The following is a 27,208-nucleotide window of genomic DNA, read 5'->3' on the forward strand; positions in this document are numbered from 1 at the left end:
GTCCTGGCAGCCCTTCTATGGAACAACACTCCAAAGCAACATATAAAATGCAAATATTTTAAGAGAGGATCAAAAATAAAATTACTTGTCTAATTAAGGAAAATGAACTAGAATTTAGGGTAGGGGAGAGTTACGTGGTAAAACACAGTGTAAGCAGTGCAGACAGGACAAAAGCAGGTACTATTTTAACTGAAGCTGGAACAAAGAAAAAGCTAGTCCAGGAAATTCTACTACTGTAATGATCATCTTGTGTGAGATAACTTGCTGCTTAGAAAGAGAAAGAGCCTGGCATTTTAAAAAAAATCTGGAAACACAGAAGAGGAAACAACACTTCCCAGGAAGTTCCAAAAAGTGGTTAAACCACAGACTTACTCTCAGGTTCAAACTGAACTCCTTTGTATTTTCAAATAAAACAGAAAATCAGGCTGTCACTGTGGAATAAATTATTTGATTTCGATAATGGGTGCTAACACAATATTTTCAGGTCTCTAGGGTTTAATTCAAAATCCGCCATCATTAGCGTTTCCCTCATAGTAGGTGCTTTTGTTTTCATCTTATTTCTGCATATTGTATGTTTTTAATTTTCTCAAGATTAAATTATCTTTGTTTTCTGTATGTTGTGACAAAAATAGACTTCAAAAATGAAAAATAATCAAAGCATTCTTTTAGAAAAAAAAGAGCTAACACCACTTTTTATTAAGAGTATTTTTGAGATGCAGAGATCAAAGCATAAAGCAAGTGGCAAAAGAAAGTATCAAAACACACAGTCAGGTAATTTTTAAATTACCTTAAATTTAAAAAGTTTCTCTCCTCTTTGCTCTCCAGAAAATTTTACAAAATTTACAAACAAAGCTAATTTTTCTAACTACTTCTGGAATAACTACATTGTGTTCTATAAAAATACAGCTTTGAAGATAGAGAAGCTGTTATTTTCTGTATTACGGTTAGTATTGACTGTTGTTGAAATTAAGCCTTTTTTAAAATGGGAAAGAATGTTTTGACAGGACTCTATGATATATCTCAAACCACAAGCAAAATAACACTATGATAAACTGTGTCAGTAGTGTAGTTCATGAGGGATATTACAGTTAGCATAAAGAAATAAAGATTAATCCAAAATGCTTACCATGCTGATGGACAGTTGGAAGGAAGAAATCCATGTTCCCATCACCACTACCACTGCCATCATTTCTAAAGAGCTCAGCAACTTTAAGATGACAGACATACAGATATATACACATATATACATTTATAAATCAGAGCGCAAGCAAAGAGAAATTTAAACTATTCTGGACAACAGGAAAAAAAGAGGGAAGCACTCTAGGAAGGTATCAACTTTGCTTCTGAAAGTGTACAGGAGTTCTAATAAAGACTGAAATATTTACATATGCCACCTCTTACTTAATTTATGACATTGGAAATAGCAATGGGAAGTCAGAATGAAAGAAAACACATACACATAGTTTATCTTTCCTCTCTTTCCCTCTTTGTGTCCCCATTTTGTATTTCCCCTTTCTCACTCCTAACTGAGGCTTGTCATGGAGGAATCTAAATTGAAAAAAAAAAAAAAAAAAAAGGTAGGGGAGACGATAAAGTCCCTCAAGCTCCTTATTCTAATATTTTCTCACAAAGTGAAAATGTTGGGAAAATCTGCAGAAAACTTAACTAATGGGGGCTTCATAAGCTTTGTGTTTGTGTTGGAAAGGCCAAAAAGAAGGCTCATTTTAAAAAGGCTATATAGTTACTGGATTACTAAAGTTAGTTGTAAATTTTCTGTCACAACAATTTGAAAGAGAAAAGTTTGACTCCTTTTAACAAAACAACTATTCAACCAAAAAGACAAAATACGTGAAAAGTCTCAAGACTTTACCAAAAGAATCACTGAGACCATGTTGCACCATAGACACATACAATCATAGCAGAGAGCTGGATTAATTCAAGGAAATCTGATACATCCTCCCAGAAGGGACCACACTTGCAATTTCCGAATTGTTTAAAAAAATAACATCAGTTTAAAAAAAAAAAAATCAATTTATGGCTGTCAGTGTTTCTAATTACTTTTCCCTCCAACAAGCTTTACAATCTCCGTTAAAATTTTTCTCAAATGGAAAAAAAAATCTGTAAGGTATTCAGGGGTTTATGTGGCAGCACCACTATGCTTTGCCGTCCCTTCAGACTAGCCCTTCAAACCAATAATTCTTTCAAGTGTTTGTCTTGTTCTTACAGACAGTTATCTACGAGCTACCTCTGCAGCTACAGCTCAGCAAACTCCCTATGGCCCTCAACATCCACAGCCTATTACTGCTATAATCCATTTGACCTATGTATTGCAGTTCTTCTGATTTCACTCATGTGGAAGAAAAAACAAAACAAAACAAAAAAAAACCAAAACAAACAAACAAAAACACAACACTTTGACTGTTTAGCCTTAAATATTTTATAAATATTCCATATTTTTGAAATGCAACATATTGCTAATATATTTTTGCATTATTTTAGTTCTCATTACCAACCATGAAGTTATACAAAGTGAAAAGCAGCAATTGCCTTTAGATGACCTAACAGATGGCAGTGATACACTTTCCCTAATACATGGTAATAATATACTTGCTATGGGATCTGGTTGTTTCCACCAAGGATTAAGAAAAGAACTGAGGAACAGTTCTTCCCTACGAAAAAAGACAGCTGTATGGGGGTGGGGATGTAGAGGTGCTTTTTGTTTGTTTTCAGAAATAACATAGAAAATAATGCCAAGAAAGACAAGATTTTTATGAACGAGTAGAGGTCATGAAAATACAACTAAGGGACTGATATATGTGCCTTACCTCCTCCCTCTGGGTTCAACAGCTCCACTTTAAACGTTTTTTCTAATTCAGGAATAGTATTATCAGTGATGTTAACAGTAATGTACTTGTATCTTTCTCCTGGCTGAAATTCCAGTGTACCCACAACAGCCTGCAATATAAGAGCTCTTCATATTTTTGTTCAAGTCTAATGTTTTCATCCATATAAAAAAAAGAAACAGAACCTTCATTTTGTCTTTTTCAAAACATCTACTTTTCCTCACTTAAGCTTTAAAAAAAAATCTGAAAAATCTGTTTTACAAAAGAAAAAAAAAAAGAAGAAGACATCTAAGTTGACATACTGGTGAGCATCTGCATTCATGTACATTTTTCTTATTTTTCTGCACAAATGATCAGTTGGACAAGCAAGTGCAGATACATGCAGGTTATTTTGCTAGGCATATACAAATCCCAGTATGTACAAGCATAATGTTAACCTGTACATGCACTTGAATAATATGGTCTGTAACAACAGCAAAACTCACAAATTGCTACACTGAAAACTCTGTTAAGAAAAAAAAAAAAAGTTCAAAACCAGAGGCTTTTCCTAGACAATGCAACTTACTGCAGAGAAAAGAATGGAGAAGTCACATGATGTATATTTTTAAGTGAATATTACATATCCATTTGCCACATCACCTTGTAAAGTAGTCTTTCTGTGAAAGAATCATAGCTGGGCTAGAGCAGTCAAACTGAAAGCTATCTCCACGATAAATAACTCTAATTAATTCCAAAACAATTATACCACCTTGGCAGTTGCCATACCTGATAATCTTTGGGACTGAAAGCTGTGACTGGCACTGTTCTGTATTCCACCAGAACTGTTCCAAGAAGGCCTTGTGCACGAACTACCAGTAATCTGACGTGTCCAGCTTCTTCTTTAATAGTAATATGGGGCACAGAAGAGGCTGGAAGAATCATTTTATCACCTGGCTGAGGAGGTGGCCCCACAGAGAACTGGAGCAGACCTGGAAGACAAGAATTACTACTTACATGGCTTTTCATAACAAATTTTAAAGATGATAAACAATTTAAATAAAGTGATTGATAACATATCTTGTGATGGTTCTGAAATTAAAAACCACATATACCAGTATACCCTTAAGCCTCAATCACACTATTTCCAGAGATGTGCTGTGTGCCTTACCCTCTCTCACTGATATTCTTGTCAGTCTTGATAAAAGGCACAGCACAATAATAAAACCTTCTCTTCCCAAAAGAGCCTCACAGGCCACGGTTTTGCGTATTTACTGGTACAAGACATATGGAGAAATGACTCTCATTGTCAGGAATTCTCATTTGATGAAAAACCTGGACAGGATCAACTACATGCAGAGCCTTTATTTGCCCTCACAAGAGAATCCTTGCTTGTTTGGGCAGGGAAGATTTGAGGCCTTTTTGTAAAATTATAAAAGAAAACTAATTCAGTATTCATTCATGTATATAAACAATGAATTAATTCAAGTTAGATAAAGTGGAATATATGAGATTGCTTCCTCAACTATTACAACCAAGCAAAGTTTTCATCTGACTGGAAAGAACTACACAATAATCTGAAACAAAGCTGTATAATTCCCATCATTGTTACCGTATGGGTGGTCACTGGCTTTGATGCTGATATCAGTAGTTTCCTTTTCTGGATCTATACTTGCTCCACTGGTAGGAGTTGAACCTAGTTTCCCATCTCCAGACACTGCAGAGACTAATGTCACACGGAAATATTCATTTAACTCCGGAATGTCATCATCAATAACATGCAAATTTAACACCTAGAGAAGGACCAAATCATGGAGAAATCAAACCATGCAACATTCTTTGATTAGTCAGTCAGCTGTATCTGCTGTATAGTTCTGAAAGCAAAGGACACTATTTTTGCTCTCCACATAAATTCAACTAATTTCTAAGATAACATTTTATGTCTAGAATATGCTTTCCAAAAACAATGCTTCCAAGCTACTGGAAATGGAAGGCATATTTTCTGAATTGTTTCAAACTACATAAATAAGTGATAATAAATACTTGTTTGGTTGGTTTTGTATATCTTCACAAAAGCAGAGTTTAATTTCCATGTACTGAACATGAAATATCTGATAAATTTTAAAATCTTTTTGAAATTATGCTTATGAAGAGACATTACAGTGATTAATCCAATTTAGAGAGCAAATAAATTGAGCTTATTATACCACCTGACACTTTGACCTGCAGATCATACGATTTACTAACATAACCTTGCTCTAAACACGCTAACACATTCACTTCAGAAAATTCCATCTTTCTTTATGTTTCGATATGGTCGGACAAACATATAGAAAACATTTAAGTAGCTGATCATATTTAGAGGCATGGTAATGAGTAGATTACAAATGTCAGTTGAAAGTCCCTTAGGATATCCCACCTGAAGAGCAGCTTGCTACCAGCCCGTTTCTTAGAGCCATGCACATTAGCTCCTCTGTATGTATGCAGTAAATTGGACCAGTAAGCTGTGTAGCAAGAGCCTACATCAGCCATTTTCTGCCACTAGATAGAGTAATGTGGGCCTCGTCTATGTTGCCATGCTAGAAAAGCTTTGGAAATTTCTGCTATATATGATTGTATGAAATGCAGTAATATCATTTCACAGAGAAATAAAGCTGAATGAACAAACTATTATAACATGAATGAACTATTTTCAGATACCACACGCTTTTGCCAGTCATCACATTATCCAGATTCACAGTTCTAGTGAAGTCACTGGGATCCCTGCAAATGACTTCAGCGAATTTGAGTCCACATTGACTTCTGCAGCCTGATATAAGTGAAACTGAGGATGGTATTTTCTACTCACAATTCATCCTTATTATACAAACAATAATAGAAAGTGTATGTTGTTTCTACAGTACTGTGGTCCCGCACCACTTCTTCAAATAAATTTAACAATTCTGTGCTGTACATCAGGATTGAATTCATTGAAACAGATTATTTTTATTTCTATTTCTAGCACACGCTGTTTATTACCACAGAATTTTAATCATAGGACAGCCCACGTTGGATGGGACATCAAAAGATGAAGTTCAATGTTTCATGGAAAAAAAAAAAATAGATGAAATAATCCAGCACCATGTTCAACTGCATCTTAAGCACCCCTGGTGATGGGAATTCTACCATAGAACCATACATTGGTTTGGGCTGGAAGGGACCTTAAAGCCCACCCAGCGCCACCCCCTGCCATGGGCAGGGACACCTCCCCCCAGCCCAGGCTTCCCTCAGCCCCATCCAGCCTGGCCTTGGGCTCTGCCAGGGATGGGGCAGCCGCAGCTCCTCTGGGCAGCCTGGGCCTGGGCCTCACCGCCCTCTGAGGGAAGAATTTCCTCCTTCGCCCCCTCCCTCGCCCTGCTGCCCACGCTGCTGTTGGTGCAGCCCAGGGTACGGGTGGCTTTCTGGGCTGCAAGCACACATTGCCGGCTCATGTCGAGCTTCTCATCAACCACCACGCCCAGGTCCTTCCCCCCCCAAGGGGTGCTCTCAGTGCTTTCTCTGCCCAGCCTGTGTTTGTGCTTGGGATTGCCCTGGCCCAGATGCTGAGGTCGGGACAACCCGACCCTGTCCCTAAGGAAGTCGTTCCAGTAGTTGTAAAAAATTTCAAGACAAAACCTCTCCCACTCTATCTTTGTACTCTTTGCCCTCTGTCTTCTCCTGTGGTTTCTTGAGAAGAGAGAGCCTCTGTCAACTCTGGAGCTGCCCTTTAGGTACTGTAATAATGGGATCAAAGTCCCCTTCTAAAGGGTGAAAAGATCTAACCCCTTGAGTCTTTCCTTAGAGGACAGGTTCTCCAGCTCTTTGATCATCTTTCTGGCCCTCTTTTGGACCTCCAGTCTGCCCACATAATTTTTTAATTGTGGGCCTCTGTAGCTTTGAATTCCTACTCTTCAGTGTATCCTGGTATCCTGGTATTTCTTTTTTCTTTTTCTTTTTTTTTTAAACTAATTCAGATAAGGAATTTCGTAAGACTTTTAGAAAGCTTTCTCAGAAGCAGCTAAAGCTTCCCTTATGTATCATTTCTCTTTCTCTCCCCCAACTCAGAGATGCAATTCTGATTACCAATTTCAGGTGTCTCTAAGGCCAGAATATTGAATAATTTCCTTATGTTCCAGTTGCTCGCACACTTTATGCAGAGGAATAGATTAAAGCAGACAGTAATCATTTCAGGGAGACTCAAAAACAGCTATTGTTACAAGAACACCTTTAATCTCCTGTTTCTGATTTTGAATTTAAAAGGAGACAGAACCTGGATAGCCTTGAGTGCAAGAACAGCAATGAATCTTACTATTGCCTATTTAATTGTTGTGGACATAAATTTGAGTTACAACACTCAGATCAAACCTGATCATTTTCCAATTTCGAAAGTACATGGACTATCTACACTTTTTAAAGTATATGTACACATACACATAAATACAGTTAATATTTTTTATGTATATGTACATATATCTAATATGTACATGCACACATGGTGACTTTTGAACTGACATATACACAGAGCTACAAATAACACTTTCTTGTTGTCAGGGATGGAAAAAAAGAAAGAAAGAAAATATATATATAACAAAAAAATAACAACATAAAATAACAAAATAAAAAATAATAAGAAGAAAAGCCATGTGAAGTAAACACTCTCTAGTATGCAAACCAGCCAAGCACCCTCAGAAGGTATTTTCCAGGAGGTTTGTAAAGGACAGGATGAATTGTTAATAGGAAGGTAGGGTTTACCTCTGATCTCTGCCAAGGAACGAATGTGATAGTGCCACTGCTATTAGAAAAATCGGTAACAGAGTAATTAATGCCAGTGGAATCAACCTGTGAGATAATGTACTTTATATACACATAGTCTAGGGCTCCCCTTGTACGCTCCACAACACAGGATATAGTGGAACCTTCATCAGCAGTCTGGAAGAAAGCAAAAATTTGGAACGTTTATTACTGTCAAAGTAAATCAAGGCAATTTCATTAAATAACACGAAAATATTTAATGCCAGACAAATGTTCAAGTAAAAAATTGCTGTCATGTTACTTTCAGCTCTTTTGGAGTGTTAGGAAGCTGAAACTGACCTTGATGCCAATCAGAACAATCCTAGTGGAATCTGCAAAAGTCTGATGCCTCCCTGAGGACTATTAAGGTAACAAATAACAATACACTGCAGTTCGTCCTGGACACAACCCCTTTCCTAAAACTATGCGTCAGAGACAGAATCAATATGCTTGAAATGTACCTGTCGAAAGCAAATGAAACTATTGCTTTATAATAACGTCAATATTGTAATTTTCCTTAGCAATAATTTAAAGAAAGATTTGGATCAGCACTTTCTCTAACCAGACACACTATGGATAGAAATAAACTATACCATCATCATTCAGAAAAACAGATTTTTCTCTTCTACTGTCCTCCTTACAATTCTGTATCTTCACAGATAACATGACTTCTGCAGCGACAACTTCACGTCTCTGGAATGAAGCTTTAATTGGTACTGACCTTCTATTTTAGAAAATAACGTTCATAAAATTAACATAGAAAATAATTTTATCTGAAAGTTATTGGAAAGGTTAAAGCTATCTTATGCATTAGATAAATTTCAGGGCTGCTTTGTAAGAAAGCATAGATACTGTGTGTGACTTCAGCTGCCTAGTAGACAGATATGCACAGTTAAACTACTGGTAAAAAAATGCTGTGTTCCTGCATCACCACTAAGAGCTCTAATACTTCCCTGGTGAAATGGACATATGATAGGTGCAAAACAATTACCGTGCCATATAATTATTTTTTTTCTTCATGGTTGGCTGATGATCTGTGGCATCACAGCGTATCAGAGGTACTTGAACCTGAAGGAATCTATTATCATAGCATATGGTAGGCACACAATAAGCAAACTGAACCAAACTGAAAACTAGTATCACTCAGGCAAGACAGTTATTTTAAAAACATCATAAGCACTTTGATTAAAAAAGAATGTAATTAAAGCTCATAAGAGTTCCCAAATGAAAACTATATTAAATTTTTTTTTCCACAAAATAATCCAATACCAGTAGAGATAGCTATCATGTTATTCCCCCTTATAATTGATTAAAGAAGTAAAGAATGATTTATGTTTATTTCAAGCCTCCTCAAAAAGTAGCAAGTTTACACTCTGCATATAGAATGGATACCACTGAAAAAAGATTTCATCTGTTAAAACTAAAACAACAAAAAAAACCACTACTAAATCAACCAACTGACATCAAACATATGCAAATTATAACTTAGTTTATGACAGCAAATGAAGGTGGAAAAATCCATAACACTTTGTCATTGCATGATCTCTAGTAAAATTATCTCAAACACATCATGTGACACAGAAAACTAAAATAAAAATCTTTGCAATAATCCATTCTCAAAAAAAAACCAGAGAATTAAATCTTACATTTTAACTGGTAACTCAAATGTAACAGAAGTGAAGGTAAAATATTTTTCTAGAAAAAAAAAATTAAGCCTTAGTCTTCAGTTTATATAGTAAACTAAATTTTCTTAACCATTTTTTTCTTTAGTTTTTTAAAATTATATAGTAAATCCCAGTGGAACTGAGGTTGTATTAACAGAACATATGCATCTCCAAATCCTAGGAAAACTTTGCTTAACCACAAAAGCAAACACTGCAAAATCTAGGGTTTGTTCAGGTCACTTGGTCCTGCCATTTAGCTTTCTGTGCCTGAAATATCACCTACAATTTCCATTATGACCACCTTACCTCAGGGATACATGCTCCAGTGAAGCCAAATAAACCATTAGCATTATCACTTTTCTGTATTCTTAATCTTGCTGTGGTGTTTTCTTGTGAAATTCGAGCTCCACCACGCACAGAAATGAGCTTTAGTATGAATAATTCTTCTCCTTCTTCCTCTTTGTCATCCTTTGCAGACACGATGAATGATTTATTGGTCTCTCCTTGCCAATACTCCAAATACCCAGAGACAGGGTGGACATCACTTTTTGCAGGAGTTGCATGAAGTTCATAGATCTCTGCTCGTGTCAACTTACGCTCATAAAGCCTTACATCCTGCATTAACCCTGTGTACCTACTGCTGCCGTTGATTCCTGCTCCAATTCTTACTATTCCTGGACCTGAGAAGGAAATTATAATTTTTTCTCATGTTATTGTATTTGTATGAAACAGTCAGCAACTGACTACCTGTTTTTCTTAAAAACCAATGGTAAACTGTTCATTGTCCCTGGATGAGGAATCATATTGATCTTGAGATCCAAAATCAGGAGGTTCCTTGAGCCTCATCTCAATGTTACAGGTAAGTCCTCACAGGCCAAACAATTCCATCCTATGCTGTCCAAGTTTTTCATCCTATTAGTTCTAGCAGCACATTATCATCATCCCTCATTTTTATAAGTCTTAGAGACTTGAGGCTCCCTCTTTCCTCCACAGATTTTCAGAGCAGAACTGCAACCCCTTTTAGCCCTTGTTTTGCTGAACAAATCCTACTTTGTTTCCCTCTGCTAGGGCAGCTGATCCATTCTGATGATACTCATGATTACTGCATTAACCCTTCTGGACATCCATTTCATCCACCACACTGTAATTCCATGCAAATTCCAAACTCTTTTTACAACAGCATTTATATTTCTCTGTCTCCAAACTATAGGATCACAGCTGCCTCATATTCATTCCTACTCTATCCTGTTCTGTGCCATGCTATGCTCTTGTGCTAAAACACACACATCAGCTGTTTTCAGTTGCCTTTCAGAAAACGAAAGAAAACAAACAAACAAAAAAAGCTGTGCTCTTCAGTGTATTGTCATACATATGACACTGAGTGGCAGTTGTAGAGATGAGCAACCACAGGAACTGATAAAAGTCCCAGGGCACAAAGTGGAGGATGCTGAGAAAAACTGGGCTGCTATGCACACCACTGTGTATTACCCAACATTCAACGGAGAGAGATGACATACTTGCCTTACTATTGCATTATCCCCAGACACACGCCATCCCCACTAATAAAGAAAATTTACAGCACAGACATATCCTTCTAGCAATAAAAGCATAATTGCATTTCACATATATTTGTTCTAGAAACCGAGGGAGGGAAAAAAAAAAAACCTCTCAGCCTCTCAGCTTAGCTACAGTACTGCAAGTGTGATGGAAATTACTAATTGCAGAAGTACTATTCTTTTTACAAATGGAAAATTTGATTTCTTAAACTTCAACCTGGAATTTTAAAAGCAGAAATAAAATAGTACACCATACAATTAATAGTCCTCTACTCTCACTCAACATCGCAGCAGTTTGAATTTTTTAGAACATTCACACAATTTCCATAGGCTTTCTGAAAATCCTCAAAGAATTCTTATCCATTCCTTTCAATTAACTTAACAGATATAATCATTTCAGTGTATTTCTTCCACCTTTGAAGTGGCTAGACTATGCATTTCAGAGCTTTATATATGGAGAAAAATAGCAAAGGCTCACCATCAAGAATTGCTTCTCCTTTTAGACTCTTCATTCCTCCCAGAACTAGAATTCCATCAACGTAAAATTCAATTATACTTTCATCCAGAGTAATCAGAACGTGAAGCCAAGTATTCTCATCCAGGTATTTCATGACTGATGTTTTAGCCATGTATGTCATATTGGACCCTAATGCTGTATAATGAAGCACTACAGAAACATGAGAATCATTTGTCTGAATTTTCACACCATAATATAAAGTCCCATTATCGTTATCCTTTTCAACTATATAGCCATCTGTACTGACATTAGGAATTAACCAAGCTGAAAATGTAAAATTGGTTACTGCATTATTTCCATTGTTATGGGTATTCAGGACCGATAATGCCAAATGCATCCTCTTTTCCACTGAAATACAGAGCGTCTGTTCCACTGTGATGGCGCCTCATGTGGGGCTGTGATTGTACTGAGCTTGGGAATGATCCAAGCAACAAGAAATCTACCATTGATGGCAGTCCAGCTTGGAAGGTACTAGACAGTATTTCCCAACCTAGTCGGACAACACCAAAGGTGCCTTGCTGTCTCCAGATGGTGAAGTCCGTAATATAGGAAAGGTCATCTTCAGAAAGAGTATCTTCCACTATCTCTCTGTCCTGGCTCTCTGGATCTATAACAAACACTCCAAAAGGGTCATCATTGAAAGGGATCATGACAGTTACAGTAGGACTGGTTTCAGATAACTGACCACCAGGACCAGGAGACCCACCTGCGTAATAGAAGTTAGAGTAAAAGTTAATGATTAAACAACACACTCAGAAAAAAGTTTCAAAGTACTTTTTTTTTTTTTTAATAAAACAAGTTTCTAAAAAAACCTCAAACCCTCCTTTAAGATCCTCTGGACTTATAGCAAATGATCTAACTTGAAAATTACATAGGTTAATTGTATTATTCTTAAAACACTGTGCTGATGTAATTTCAGTAGAAAACAAACCCACATGCTATTTTTCAGCTGTAAAACACACAGATGTCTTTCAGGTGAAACATGACAAGGTCCATCTTTTCTTAATTAGCCAATAAGGTAGGTTACCTTTGATTCGTTTGATAAGCATGGGGGCCAAATTCAATTCTTGTATTGCTCAAAGACTTACAGGAATAGAGAATGGCAAAATCTTGCCTGTTGCCTCTGATACAGAAGTACATACACCTTGCAGAAACAGTAACCAGTTGTGTGTTAAAACTGCTGCCCAGTCCTGGTGTTAGTCATCTATCTTTGCACAGTAAGAATTCATGATATGAAGATCATGTTGTGAATGGAGAATCTCCGTGTTCAAAGTGTACAGTGATCTACCTGTTATAAGCAGGAAATCTTTTGTACATCCGTATGGACTTCACTTACAGGAAAGGCCAACACACATTTTCACTTGTATCAGAGCACAGAAGACCATGAATAGTACTAAAGTGGAATTAATCCAGATTAGGAAATGTGTCCAGTAGCAATTTAAAGTTGTAATTTAAGTCATGTGAAGTGGTAACTACAAGTATTTTACCTCCTCTAGGGAAACAAACAAACAAAAAAGCAACCTCTATTATGGTAGACACACATAACCTTTAATACCTTTGTTATTTCTTTGTTAGTATCTTTGTTTTATATTTTGTGCATGGAGATCTATGTATCTGAAATTCAGAACTCTTGGTTTTTGAAATGAAACTTCTGAACTTTAAGAAGTTTAATTTCAAAAACCAAGAGGCATCCCTTTTAAAGTTCAGATCACCAAAATGTGTTTAACAGTAATTCGGGAACTGAGTAACTCTCTATATATGGAAATCAAGATTAAATGAAAAATAAGACCTAAAACCTTACCAGAAAAGCATAGGATATCAAGACATGATTCAAAGCAATGCTCTTTCTAGTGTTGGTTTCTTTTTGATTGATTAAACATAACTCTTTTCTACCAGATATGAAGGAAATGGTGATATGGAAGACAATACCTGAAGCATTCACCAACTTTAGAATGTAAAATTCATTGAATTCAGGAATTCTATCTGAAATGGCACGTAGTGTTATTGACTTCGACCTTTCACCATCCATGAAGCACACAGTCCCATAAGTTTCATAGAATTCTTCTCCTGGCTTCAGTGCAGAGTTATTATCAAACAACTGCCAGGTCAAAGAAACATTGCCGAAGTGTCCTCTGTGTCTCAAAATCCTGTTCAGTGATACAGAAAGAATGAGAGTCCTGGCAGGCATGCATCAGCGTTGAGTAGAAAAGGAAAATGTGGAGACTCCTTTTACTGTAATCTTCCTTACAGTAAGAAGTAATATACTATGTAATATAAAGTAAAATGCTAATATACTACAACTGTTCCATGAAGCCTTCCTTTTAAAGGCAGCCACTTTTGCAGTACAATTCTACTCCCGGAATACGTACTTTAGAAAACAGAAGTAGCATACGCAGGTCCATGCAGAATACTACTGTGAAGCTACACATCACTGTGTCTTGTAATTCCAATTTATAATAATAAATATGAATGCGTAATAGTTCAGAAAGTTAACATTAAAAATTAATATACTTGGACACTCTTAGACAGGAAAGAGAATCATCTACATTTAACCACAAACGTTTCTCCTTTCAGTCATCAAGTCTACTTAAACTTTTTCTTACACTTGTATTAAATTAGAATTACATTCTACGGCTTTCAGAAATCTACTGTTATTTGTGATTAAGAACGTAGTAAATGAAAAGATTTTTTTTTTTTTGGTAACTATCTGCTAACACAATTACACTAATTTCAAAAAGGCACTACAAATAAAAAGTGACCCATACAGTGCCTTTATTAAGAGTGCGCTTACATACAGGAAGTTTGCTTCTGTCGGTTTGCACGGTGACATAAAATGCCTTATAAATAGATTATATCAGGTTGAAGAATTAGTTCAGCTAAACTAGTCCAGCCACAGCAACACATTTACGTTGTTTCTGCTTCCAAAGGTTTTTCTTCTGTGGCGTTAACCAGGGTGCTCTATCCCAGCTGTGTAGCGCTGCTGCACTAACTCCAATTACCTCATTAAAACCTCTGTGTTTTCGGTGGTTTGGTTACATGCTACTTTGACCACTTTTTTATATGCTACACAACTGTCAAAGTAGTGACAGTATGGAAGAGACAGATCCCTAGTAAATATATTTTATCAATGATGACTGAGCAGGTTCCTCAGATGTTGGAGATCTTGGTATCCTATAATTCCATAAAGCACCTGTATATAAGCATGTTTACATCAAAACAATATTCTTAACACCACCAAATCCACAAAAATTATCCTGCAGATTAGACTATAAAGGACAAAAAAACAACAAAGCCCAAAACAGTGAACAGCACAACAACAAACACACAATGAACTTAATATCCTCTTTTCTTGAGACTATTCATATTTCAGATGTATTGGCACAAGCATAAAGAACCAATTCACAGCCATAAGCATCTGCTTCAAGGCTTTAAAACAAACAGACAAAAAAAAAAGGATGATTTTTTAAATGCAAGAAGAACCTCTTCCCTAACTATTTGCACTATCGCATTTATTGTGACCTAACTTCTCTTTACAGCCTGTCTCAAGATTTCTTAACGAAAAATCATTTTTTCATCCAATTAAAACCCCATAGTAAATTTATGAAATGAATGTAACAAGGCGAGATGCCAAGTGCATTCAATTTTTAACCCTGCTAATTCTTCAATATATCATGGTGGCACAAAGGGAAATACTTTCAAAGGTCAGACTAATGAAGAGTGTCACATCCGGACTTTAAGTATAGATTTCAATCTGTAATTAACAGATAAAAGAAAAAAAAAATACAAAAACAGAAAGAAAGAATACAGTAGTTTGCAGTTGAAAATTTCAAAGATGGGTACAAAAAGCCACCTAGTGCCACACAGTTTTATTTAGCTATTTGTTGAGTGGTTTTTTTTCTTTTTCTGTCAGCCTAGGTTATATTGTGCTCAATCATTCAGATTTTTCTGTATCTACAGGTTCCTGAGATTATAACAGAACATCAATGCTGAAGTCTTATTTAGTTACATTTCAACATGAGCTTCTGTGCACTTTTTAATATTTACTGTGTACTCCATAGTATTACAGGTGATGTCTTCAACACATTACAAATCATTTAATCCAAAATTTTGTAAAACTGTTTTTCTATAGTGCACTTCTATCAATGCACACTTGTGCATTTGATTTAATCAAAGTGCTATTTATAAAGTACCACATACACCAGTTCCAAAAGAGTGCAAAGATATTCTTTAAACGTTACTTACCAAAAAATGTTACTTTTGCCTTCTTCAACTGGCTTCTCTAAAGGTTCCAAAGAGAAAATTCCATTAGGATCATCATTTGCTTCAATAATAACTGTTGCCATTCCAGCCTTAAAGATAACTGTATCTCCTAAAAAAGAGGACAATTATTATTATTAAAATTGGAATCAGAAATGTAGGTAACTCTAAATCCAATTATGTTTTCTACTCACTACAATTGCTTTTATACAAAGAAAAGGACAATTATAAAAGTCAGTGAAAAACAGAATTTGAGGTATTCAGCAGCAGGCAAATCAGAGTAAAAGTATTTAAGTAGTGTACCATCCAGAGAGCAAGACGTAAGATTTTCAGGAAAAATGACATGAACTGAGAAGATGTGATTCTTACTACACAGTATCCTTGCATGTAGTTGTTATGTGAGGTAACATTTTCTGTTTGATCATCTGGACAAGTCAAAAGAATAAGATATTCAGAGGTACAGAATAAAAGAGTAAGGTATTCAGAGAGCCCCGACCTTCTTTAGACCTAGAAGAAAAGTATTGCATTTAAACTAAATACAAGCTATGAGCAATGTCTAAGAGTTTATTCACTCCCATATCAAAGAATATCTAAAAGGAAGAAACATAAGATTCTTATTATGTAGATGGGAAGCTAGCAGGATTTCAGTGTGCATATTAGTACAGGTAAATATTAAGGGATGTTAATTCTAACTCCATTGCATTGTCCATAGATGAACATAATGTGTCCACACCCACCCCATTTTTTGTCTTCTTTGAAAGTGTCCGACTAAATTTTGTTCCACGTTAAACAATGTGCTTATTCCTCTAACTTCATATACCTCTATTTGTATTTTCTCTCAGGAACAACAGTCCCCAAAAAAATTTCAGAACAGTCAAGGCCACTGTATGTAACCAATCATAGAAAGAAAACCAACTTTTGCTTTCAGGAATATGTATAGAAATATTCTTTATTCTTAGTGATTCTAGAATGGCTGTAAAACTATATGATGCTCATTTTAGAGGAAAAAGGAGGCTATGGATACCCATTCCCCATGTGCTAGGAGAAAAGCCATGATATGTTCCCAATGGGGTAGTATTGGGAGCTACCAGTAGATCCTGAAGAAAGTTATTAAAGTAGAAAGAGACAACAAAAGAGAAAACTTATGAAGGAAGAAGAATGGTTTTGTCTAATCCTTTCCCTAGTCTGATATTTTATAAGAGACCTGGGTACTACAGTGAATACCAGCCGACCTTGGGAAATAGCTTAGCTGCCTTATACTCAAATTACTGCTTTCCCTGTCAACCTCTGGCTGCCTGCTACCAATGTTCAGGGAAGGATTCAACTCAAGATCAATGCTGCCTTGTGAGAAACTCACAGGCCAGCCGCAGGGTGTCCACTGTAGCATGACCTCAATCACTTCAGTCTTATCGACTGCTAAAGACTAAGACCATCAGAGACTGTAATGAGAACTAAGATGCTTAGCGTGCTTACAGATGAAGAAATCTAATTTTAGGTTTCCTAATCTTGAATTGAATACCTGGTAGGTATTTTACTTTGAGAACGTGTCACACAATCTGAAGGTATAGTCTGATGGTTAATTGCCATCATCTTTCTTTGCTTTATTAAATTACAGCCCCTCAGGTTTCAATGGCTGATTCAATACAGCTTTGCTTTGCATTGCAAAGATTTGCAGCAGATTCAGAGCCTGTTATTACCTCTCAACTAGAGAACAGTAAAAAATGAAGGGCAGTAAATTAAAATTTGATAACACAATTGCAAATGACTCTCCCACAACACCATGAGTTTTGTTGGAGCTAGGTGTGGGGAGGGTCTTTATTAAATACTTAGGGCTCTGGAAAAATTATGAATTTCTTATACTTCACTTTTATTTTCTCATGTATATTACATAACAGTGATAATTTATTCTAAAAGATATGTATTTCAAAAACGTGAGGAATGGGCTGAATAATTTTGGTCATTCCTTTTTAAGTGTAAACTTTGAAAAATAAATAAATAAACAAAAATACGTTATTTCTAAGGTAATAAATCCTTTCTTTAGAGGTGGTCCCCTGGGTAAATTGTGACATATATTTTTCTGCAAATTAAGCCTTTTAAAACTATAGTCTCAGAGTGAAAAAAATGTATGCATACTTTTCGCTACTAATAAAATAGAGCAATTACATACCCTTCCTCCAAAATATGGCAGTTCTGTTTGTTTTTACAAAAATCATGTAGTTTTGTAATACACTCTGGAGCATGAAAAAAATAACTAAAAGAATACCTCTTTTCCTAAGACTGTTGGGTACTAAATTTTGTTTTTTTTTTTTTTGCTTTGTGTTTTTGTATTGAAGTCCATCTAATTTGGAGCATTTATATTTGAAAAGGGACTTTCACTCCAGTTGTTTTTGCAGGCAAAGTATCAACTCTATCATTTGATTTTTGTTTCCAATAAAATAATTAAGGATGAAAATTCAAACACAGTATGCATTTATTGTATAAAAATCTTGAAGCAAACATTATTCGTGTAATTCTTGGCATTTAAATATTGCTTTATGATAAGACCAAGATACTAAGAAATTGCCAGCAAAAAAAAAAAAAAAAAAAAAGGAAGACTTACCTGTAGAATTGAAAAGGATAATATAAAATGTTTCATCAGTTTCAGGGGTATCATCATCGTTGATATACACAGATAAATTCTGCTCCCTTTCTCCAACATCAAACAAAATGACACTGTTCTTTCCACTGGGAACAAAGTCTCCCTCTTCAGCTGTTGCATCTCCATTAACAGTAATATACTGGACAACAACAGCGACATCAGCAGATCCATTCCTTAGGACTGTAAAGTTTGCAACACTTCCTTCTTGAACACTCACTGTCACAGGTTCTGAAAATACAAAAGCAACAAATCTGTCTGAGTTCAAGCCTGAGTTGCTTGCATTTGCTCTGTTTTCTTAATTCTCTCTAGTAGGATCTTCCTCTTCAATGAAACAATAAGATGTATGTGATAAAGGTAGGAAATAATTCAGGTACGAGAGAATATTTTGTACCTTGCCTCCTAACTGATCTCAACATCAACAAAGAGAAAAATGACACACACACAAAAATGGGAAGGTTCTGAAGGAAACAAATATAAATTAAATACAAAAAAAAAAAAAAGTTTGGGGAGCTTTTCCACTTGCTCTTTTGGGATTACGATTTCGCAATGATCTGGTTTGTGAAAAAAATCCGTTTTAGGTAGTGTATGTATTCCACATTTATAAACAATAATATCTAACCTGCAAAATAAATGGGATCATCATTCTTTGTTATTTGTAAAATTGCAGTGGTTACATTGCCCAGCCTGGCTCCACCGGTAGCATTGAATAAACTGATGGTGAATACTTCCTCCTCTTCAGGCACCTGAAAGTATTAAGACATTAATTTCTAGCATACAAAACACTGAAGAATTTAAAATGAAAAGTTAGGGGGATTAATAAGCCAGAGATTTCTGAGTGTTGTTTTTATTTGTCAGTCCTTATGTGTCTCAAGAGGGATGATAATTCATACAGTTATACAGAAATTATCATCCATCTACAGTTTTTGTAAGTAAGTCCCTTCCTCTTTATCTTGCACAGATGACCCAAAAGTTACCTTCCAGTTTTATGTTTCTGATACATGTAGTTTTTTTTACAGCTTTATTTATTTATCATTAGGTGTAATCTTTCTTATATTACTTCAAATTTATCAGCATATAGGATTAGGATTGAAATTAGGATTCCAGTTATCAAGATACGAGTTTCAGTCAAACTTTCCTATAACTTTACCACAGTACAATTACTCTCAGCTTCTACCTTTTTTGTTTAGAGGTATGCACAGCTTCTGAAATTTCTCTATGATTTGCAGACATTATCTCAGTTCTACCCAAGTATTTTGATATTTCCTACAAGTTATTAGGCTCTTGAGAAACACACATTCCTTTTTTCTCCTTATACTCTAATGTTTTAGTACTTACTCTTTGTCCCATATTCTCACCCCAAAACACTGTAAAAGTGTTTACCTCATCTGGCAGTGAGTAAATGGTGATATTTTTTGAAAACTCCAGATTATCAAATAAAATAGTCCCTTGCTCTGGATAGACGTCATTGGTACATGCTGGATCAACAACCCAAGACACACTAACATTTCCATAGTTTCCTTGATTTCTTACAACTCTGTAAACAGCTAAAAAACATAAACAGAGTCAGTGTGCATATTCAGAGCAACAGAAATCAAAAAGGAACATCTGAAACATCTGAAACTGAGAAAAAGGAAATACAATAATAACCAATTTCACTTCTTATGAAACCAGTAACATGTTGGAGTGCTACAGAAAAGGACACACAAAGACAGATTACTAAAGCAGTGCAAACTGCTTTAATTTCACATGTTAATTCTTGCCTGTAAAAGTAATTGATAACTGAATAGATCAATTAAAATCACCCATAGGAAGATTTAACTCTATGTTTCTCTTATATAACACCCCATTCTTCATTCTCCACAAACAGAGCTACTACCTCCACGTTGCACTTTGCACATACATCAGTACTCCATCCCTCCTGTCTGGAAAATTCTCTAGCAATCCTTTTTACTCAGTTAATCCCTCTGTTTTTCCACACCCATACTTCTCCACTTCACTCTCCGCTGCTCATCTTGCTTGGCATTGTACCAATCTGTAAAGTCCTGAGTGGAGATTTTAGTAAGAAGTCTCCTAGACTTCTGTTATCCTAGAACAGGGAAAATAAGACTTGCAGAAGCAGACAGCAGATAAAGAAGTAACTCTAATAAAAAGGAATTACCGGTATGGATGACTTCTCCTTTGCTTTCACTTATTGTTACTGTTAGTTCGTAAGGTAGAAACTGAATGATACCATGCGGATCATCATTCTTCAAAATGGTTATATTGACCATTGTGGCATTCCCCAACTTGCCTGGCATTTCACTGTAGCCACTAAGTACCACAGAATATAGCTCATCCAGCTAGAAGAGGGAAACTCAGTCAGAACAAAAATACATATTCAACATCCACATCAAAAACAAAATGGTCTATAGTCCACAGTCCCCCATCAGGCAGAAAGGGATACAAACTTAAAATGAAATCACACACATTCTACATGCAATAAACGTTTGTATAATGCTATCAAATAAAGGAAATTGTTAGAACTTTCTATCTCTAAAAGCATCAGTTTCTCCAAGAGTCTATTATTATTATAAGCAAGGACTTATTTTGTGTACTTAATTTAGAATCGCATAATTTCACAAGTAATGTTTGTAACACACTCTGAAATGTAAATTTTCTTTCCTCCAAGACTTCTTAAGATTCCTGGCTTTGTAACAGGTAAAGCAAAGATTTTTAAACCATGGACAGCATGCTAATTTAGAAAGAATTGATCAACTGGCTTTATTAATCTAATGGGACATGGTACTTTCAAAAAAGTATCAGAGAACATTAGAAAAAAATATTGCATTTATCTATCTAGAAAACAGCATTACTCTACACTGGGGAGAACTCAGTGAAACTGGCTGGTGGTTAGCAGTAAAGAAACACACATGAACTGGTTCTTCACATACAATTCAATTAAACAATGGTGTTCAGTACTACAGAATGTCATGGATGCTAAAACCTTACCTGCGTTCAAAGCGTAACTGCTTCAATTAACAGAAAGAAAATCTGAAGGCACCCAAAGATACCATCCATTACTCCAGACATCCTTGGACTGCCCACCATTGGAGGCTGGGATGGCATTCTGGAGGAAAGTGATTATATATGTCCTGCTCATGTATGTGGCTTTTGGCCACTCTTGGAGATAGAAGAGTATAAAAGGACCTCCTTATTTTTTAGTCCTGACACTACAATTCGTATGTTTTTGCCTGAGCGTTTCAGCAGGATGACTTACCTAGTCTAATAATACTGCTGTAAGCAGGGAAATACTTTTATCTCAGCCTGCTGATGAACTAGTAAAAACTGGGAATGGAACTATTAAATAACCCGCTGTTTTAGTGCCTAAGTTTTACTAGATTAACTTATGTTCCTGGCTTCTGTAGTGGAGTTCAGACTTCTTATGTCTCCTTTCTTTGGAGTATGTAGGGAAAAGAAACCTGAATTTCTACAGCAGCCTATGCAATTGAAGTTGGAGTTGCTGTGATCCCCTGATTTCCTCATCATATGGTCCTCCATCCCTCCTTCAATCCATGACTGATGACCACCTGGCCCTACAAAAAGATTATTAACCTTCCTAAAACCTTTGTGTTTTGTAAAGCTGGCTTTCTGACATCTTACTCCTAGATCAGCTCATTAGCAGGATCAGACAAACACAACTAACTGCTTATGCAAAATACAGCATAGGAATGTGCATGTAAAGGCAGCAAAAAATGCTGAATCACAGCAGCTAAAATTTATGTTAACATAAATGTGGTAAAATCAAACCCTTGCAAACTTCCTGATGGAATCCAGGATGGCTGATGCACAGGAAAGGGAACAAGCTACAGAAAAGCAGAAAGCAAAGAGAAAAGCAACAGACACATGCCTCAAATTGTGCAGATTTCTGGGATTACAAAACAATAGAGATATCAGAGAAATGAATATTCAGGCAAGACTGACAAGACCTGATTTGTATTGATATAAAGTGCTTTCATATGGTGCTTGACTATCTTATAGGCCTTTCAGTCACTCCTCCTCTATCTATTTCTCACACTTAAGAAAAAGAAAGCCTTCAAATGTTACAGAAAAATTGCTGGTATTTACAGGTGAAACCATCTATATTTTAGTAAGTGACAAACAAATATGTATGTGAATGCAATTTAAAGAGAGAAAAATATTAATTCTTACCTCTGGAATCCCATCCATCCTTGTCAGTAGAGTAATTATGATCTCTCTTTCACCAGGCTTAAACTCCAGAATTCCTGTGCTTCCATAAAACTCATTATTATCTCTTGGTTCTACAGTGTAGCGCAGAAACTGTCTGATGAGGCTTCCTCTAGTGCGAACAATCTGCAGCTCAACAGACTCCCCTTCCTGCAAAAAAATAAAATTAATCTTTTTCTAGCACTCTGTTAGAACTAAGTCGTCTGTAATGTTTAAGTGACGTTACTCGGATAGCTACCTTGATGCTGTAGGGACCTCTGGAAGAGGAAGAAAATTCGAACACTCCTCCAGGATCATCGTTTTCCAAAATTGTAATTTCACAAGTAGTAAACCCGTATTTCAGTATCTGATTTTCCACACTGACCCTGAGAAAGGAAGGTAAGAGGTTTTTTTCAAGTTGCAACTCTGTTTAGCAAATCCATACAGAGGAGATCAGGATATTGACAAATTTTATGAATAAATTATGAAAGCCAACAGTTACCTACAAGGATTAAAACAAGTTAAGAATGATACAACATCAGAATGTTTTATCCATTTGTAAAAAATGAATAAATAAATAAATAAAATAAATAATTGCCTCTGAAGTAACTTTTTGTTTGTTTGTTTCTGATTAGCTTTTTATAGCTAGTAACTCTGTTGTTTGTTTGTCTGTTTTTGATAACACATGCACACAACACACAGGAAAAGAAACAGAATAGTGCTAGGAAAAAAAAAAAAAAAAAGTTAGTTAAATTCAGAACTACTTTGTACTTGGATCAAGGTATAAAGGAAATTCCAAAATCACCTATGCTGAGATTACACTGAAAAGCATAAATTTCCATTATTGCTTTGTTTGTCAAAGTTTACTACTGACATAAAGAGGCAGAAATTTGACCCTCGATACCATGGATTTCATCCTCAGCTCTGTGTTAGCCTGCCTTCTGTAGATGTGGAGACTACCTGTAGGATCCCTGTCTGACTCTACAAAATGTTGGACCTGCTCTCAGTAGCTCAGACTCATTCCCCTTTCTCATTACTCCTTTAAAGCACATGCTGAATGGTGCAAGAATGAAGTACGTTGACCAAATACGCATACTTCAGATTCCTCTCAGTAAAGGATTTCTCTCTCTGGGCTTCTCCTACACCCATCTTGATCGTACTCTGTGACAGGAATGGGCAGTATCTGATAACAGTAATGAACCTTGCATATTACTTGCTTGCCTTTCCTCAGAAGCAGTAATTTTCATCATTTTAAATTTCTTATATTAAAAATTCCAGAGAAGCACTATTGCAGGATGCATCAAGAATACACCTTCAGATTGATGGTCTGCATATGATTTATTACATGTAGTTTTAGGTACTTAGATTCCTTTGCATCTTTCACGTTTCCTGTCAGTATTGTATTTTTCAATGAAATCGTGGTCCTGCATACTGTACATATTTTTGTGCTTTCACTGTGCTACAACCTAGACTTTATCAAACACTATTTCATGAAGAAATGTGATCTATTATATCCAGTTTTTGAAATCAGGCCCAGAACTGTGTCCAGAAGCACGTTTTAAGTAACTGGAACCTACACACACAAAAACAACTTAGCATTGTTGTAGCACAGTCTACAGGACAGGGTACAGGATGCAAAATAGGTAATACCTATTTAATAGAGTAACGTGCTCATGTTTGTTACATGTTTAAAAAAAAAAAAAAAGTCGGTAGAAAAAATAACCTGTGTTATATAAATTATATGCATGTTAGTCTAAATCAAGATAACTTTCCTTGTCTTTGACTAGAGAAAATTACTCTGTAACTCTAATTAGTTCAGCCATTTAGTTGGGGCAAACTGTATTTGTAGCAGTTTAAAACAATTAACTCATTATTCCATGAAACACTCAAATATCAAACACTGAGCCATGCATTCATAACTTTCATCATTCACAGATCCTACATAAAGAAATGCCTTCAAGCAAGAACCCCATGCCATCAAACGAAACACCAAAGGGGAAGCATGCGTTGTCTGAAGAGATGCAGAGACGTGATTCTTGGGGGGGAAAGAAATGATAAAGACAGTTTCTGTCCAAACCAACCACTTCTGAAACAAAGCATTGATTCACTGAGGACAGAAAACAGTTCACCGCACTTACCCAAAGAACACGACAAACCTTTCTGTCTCTACCCTGTCAACACAGAGGAAAAAAAAAAAAAAAAAAGAGGATGTAGAAAGTAATGAAAGTGCCACTTACTAAAATTTCAATACTACCCATCTTATAAAAGAACAAAAAACTAACAAAAGGGACAAAAAAAAAAAAAAGAAAAAGAAAAAAAAGAAGGCTTTCTTTTTACTTTCCAAAAGTTTATAATGTTCTTTTTATGGGAACCCTGCTTGCTTGGCATTTTCCTGTTGACAAAGGCCAGCAAGTGGGCAGTTCCCACTTAGGAGGAGTGACCCCATGACCAATTCAGCATGTCAAGAGCCACTCAAGGTGTTCCCTACCAAGCCCTCCTCAAAGAGCTTGATTACTGACTGCGTGATCACAACTGCAGCAGCCATCCACGATTATAACCCTTTATTAGGGAAATACATCTACGTGCCTCTGTGATATGGTGTTTCATCAGTCTGACAAAGTAATGATAAAAACAGATAAGCACAGAAAGAGTACTGATGGGTACACAAGGAAAAGTAATTAGGCACAAAATCACAGCAAACCTCATTTACAACAATTTTTTAGTTAATCAGATTACCAAAGTAGTATATATACATGTATAACATAAATACAAATATAAGAAAGAGAAGCAGAAGGAGAAAAAGGGGAAAAAGAGGGGACAAGGAAATAAAGGGACAAAAAAAAAAAAAGAAAAAGGGGAAAGGAAAAGGTATTTGCTAATCAAAAGGTTAAAAAATTAAATCAAGTTTCAACCAAGCATTTATAACAAAACTGCCACATGAAGTCAGTCAAAAGGGCAGCATTATTCTGCAATAGTAATCATGTATTTTGGCTTTCTTAATCAAAAATACATTAAATACAAAAACTGTATCGTCTATCAAAGCACCAAAAACAGATTAAAACAGTGTTTGTAAGGTGATAATTGGGCTCCACTAATCTCAAAAATAATTTAAATTTGGAATTCAATACAGACAAGAGTTCACTCTAAATTCTGAGAAGTAAATACATTCACAGACGTTCTTTCGAATAGGAAGTCTGAATTAATTGAAATTTGTTATTGATATTCACTGAAGCTAGGTATATATTGAGACATTCTCCCTTCCCTCAGAAACATGCAAAAGCATTCAAAAAACAGCAAAATATTAACACAATGAAAAGATCAAGGAGAAGATTCCAGAGTTGGTAATGCTAAAATTTAATTATATCGCTAAGCTGTTAGTAAAATAATTTACAACAGAAAATAAAAATGAATCACTATATCAAGTGAGCTTTTGATATGTATTAAACCTAGACAGCTTTCAGGTCAGGAAGCAACCAGTAAAATTCAGTCCATCAACTGGTAAAAAAGAACATTGTTCAGGTGGTTTCTCCATACAAACCCCATCTTGAACACCTGGATCCTTTTATTTATTTACTTATTTGTTTGTTTGTTTGTTTATTTATTTATTATCTGGTCATTTTTTTTCTCTGGCTGATATCATGAGTGGTCAGACCGCTATCACTGCCCTGGCACAGTAATGTTAGTTACTTCTCCAAAAAGTCATAAAACATCCTATGCAGAAACTTAATAGAAGCAGCTAGGTTTAGGTTTCCAGCTCCAAGATGCTGTTAAGCAAACAATGAATGAACGAAGCTGTGGCTGCCCCATCCCTGGAGGTATTCAAGACCAGGTTGGATGAGGCTGTGGCCAACCTGATCTAGTAGGTGCCATCCCTGCCCATGGCAGAGGGGTTGGAAGTGGATGATCTTTAAGGTCCCTTCCAACCTGAGCCATTCTGTGATTCGAAGAATGGTGCACTCAGTAGTATTCTTTATATCTATACTCTAAGGCATATACATGTAACTTTTCATAACATAGAATGCATATCCCTAAGAAGAAATTTTTAAAAAATAGTATTGAAAAAAAAAGAAGAATTAAGAGAACAAAGATAAATTAGGAAAGTACATTTTAAATTTAAATCCAAAATGTTTGTTGTAAAGTATTCTCACAGGTTTACTTTTTTCTAGGAATAATAAAAAAAAAAAAAATCCCAATTCTATTGTTTTGAACAATTACATTGTAATGCAATTATCATACTCACATCCTGCAAACTTTTATCCTTTTAATCCAAATGCTTGCTTTTCGGTTCAGTGTACTCTTCATGTGCTAAACCTAAGTCCATACAGGGCTAAACCAGGCAAGGTGAAGCGTTCAGCAAATAGCTGCATAATACTTCCAGCAGCCAGCTCAGATCGACCCGGAGGAGCTACGGGGCTGGACACAGGGTCCGTGCCACCAGAGAGCTGCCAGGACACCAGCCCCATCCCCTGCCACGTGCACTTCCAACCTCGAAGAACAGAGGGGCGTTCATATACCACCCTTACACCACGGAGGAGATGCTCCCAGACTGCCTGACACTACACGGGTCCAGTTCAGTCCCGTTTCACTCCTCGTGGTATGTGAAACCAGCTCTTTAGGTGTTCCTCTGACAGCAGTATGGAAACAGGACAAAGAGGGCTATTCAGACGCAGCAATAAAAGTTAAAACAGCTGCTTTGACATGGTGGCTTAACCGTGGCCAGCAGCTCCTCCAGCTAGTGAAAAGAA

The 27,208-nt window shown here is 36.0% G+C and overlaps 1 pseudogene across 1 annotated transcript in view; it reads right to left on the reverse strand.

Annotated features, from left to right (window-relative positions):
* Window positions 1-27,208, reverse strand: part of LOC310891068 (adhesion G-protein coupled receptor V1-like) — a 74,234-nt pseudogene that overhangs the window by 30,349 nt on the left and 16,677 nt on the right. The window contains exons 9-24 of the transcript in view: window positions 24,602-24,634; window positions 22,723-22,849; window positions 22,449-22,634; window positions 20,419-20,599; window positions 19,641-19,804; window positions 18,880-19,003; window positions 18,222-18,488; window positions 15,608-15,734; window positions 13,295-13,512; window positions 11,327-12,071; window positions 9,599-9,972; window positions 7,590-7,766; window positions 4,432-4,612; window positions 3,609-3,811; window positions 2,826-2,955; window positions 1,127-1,207 (exon numbers count right to left, since the gene is read on the reverse strand). The product of the transcript in view is annotated as an adhesion G-protein coupled receptor V1-like (transcript). The remainder of the gene's footprint in view (window positions 1-1,126; window positions 1,208-2,825; window positions 2,956-3,608; window positions 3,812-4,431; window positions 4,613-7,589; window positions 7,767-9,598; window positions 9,973-11,326; window positions 12,072-13,294; window positions 13,513-15,607; window positions 15,735-18,221; window positions 18,489-18,879; window positions 19,004-19,640; window positions 19,805-20,418; window positions 20,600-22,448; window positions 22,635-22,722; window positions 22,850-24,601; window positions 24,635-27,208) is intronic.

This window comes from Anser anser (genome assembly GCF_964211835.1).
Source record: "Anser anser genome assembly, contig: HAP1_SCAFFOLD_150, whole genome shotgun sequence".
Classification (NCBI taxonomy): domain Eukaryota; kingdom Metazoa; phylum Chordata; class Aves; order Anseriformes; family Anatidae; genus Anser; species Anser anser.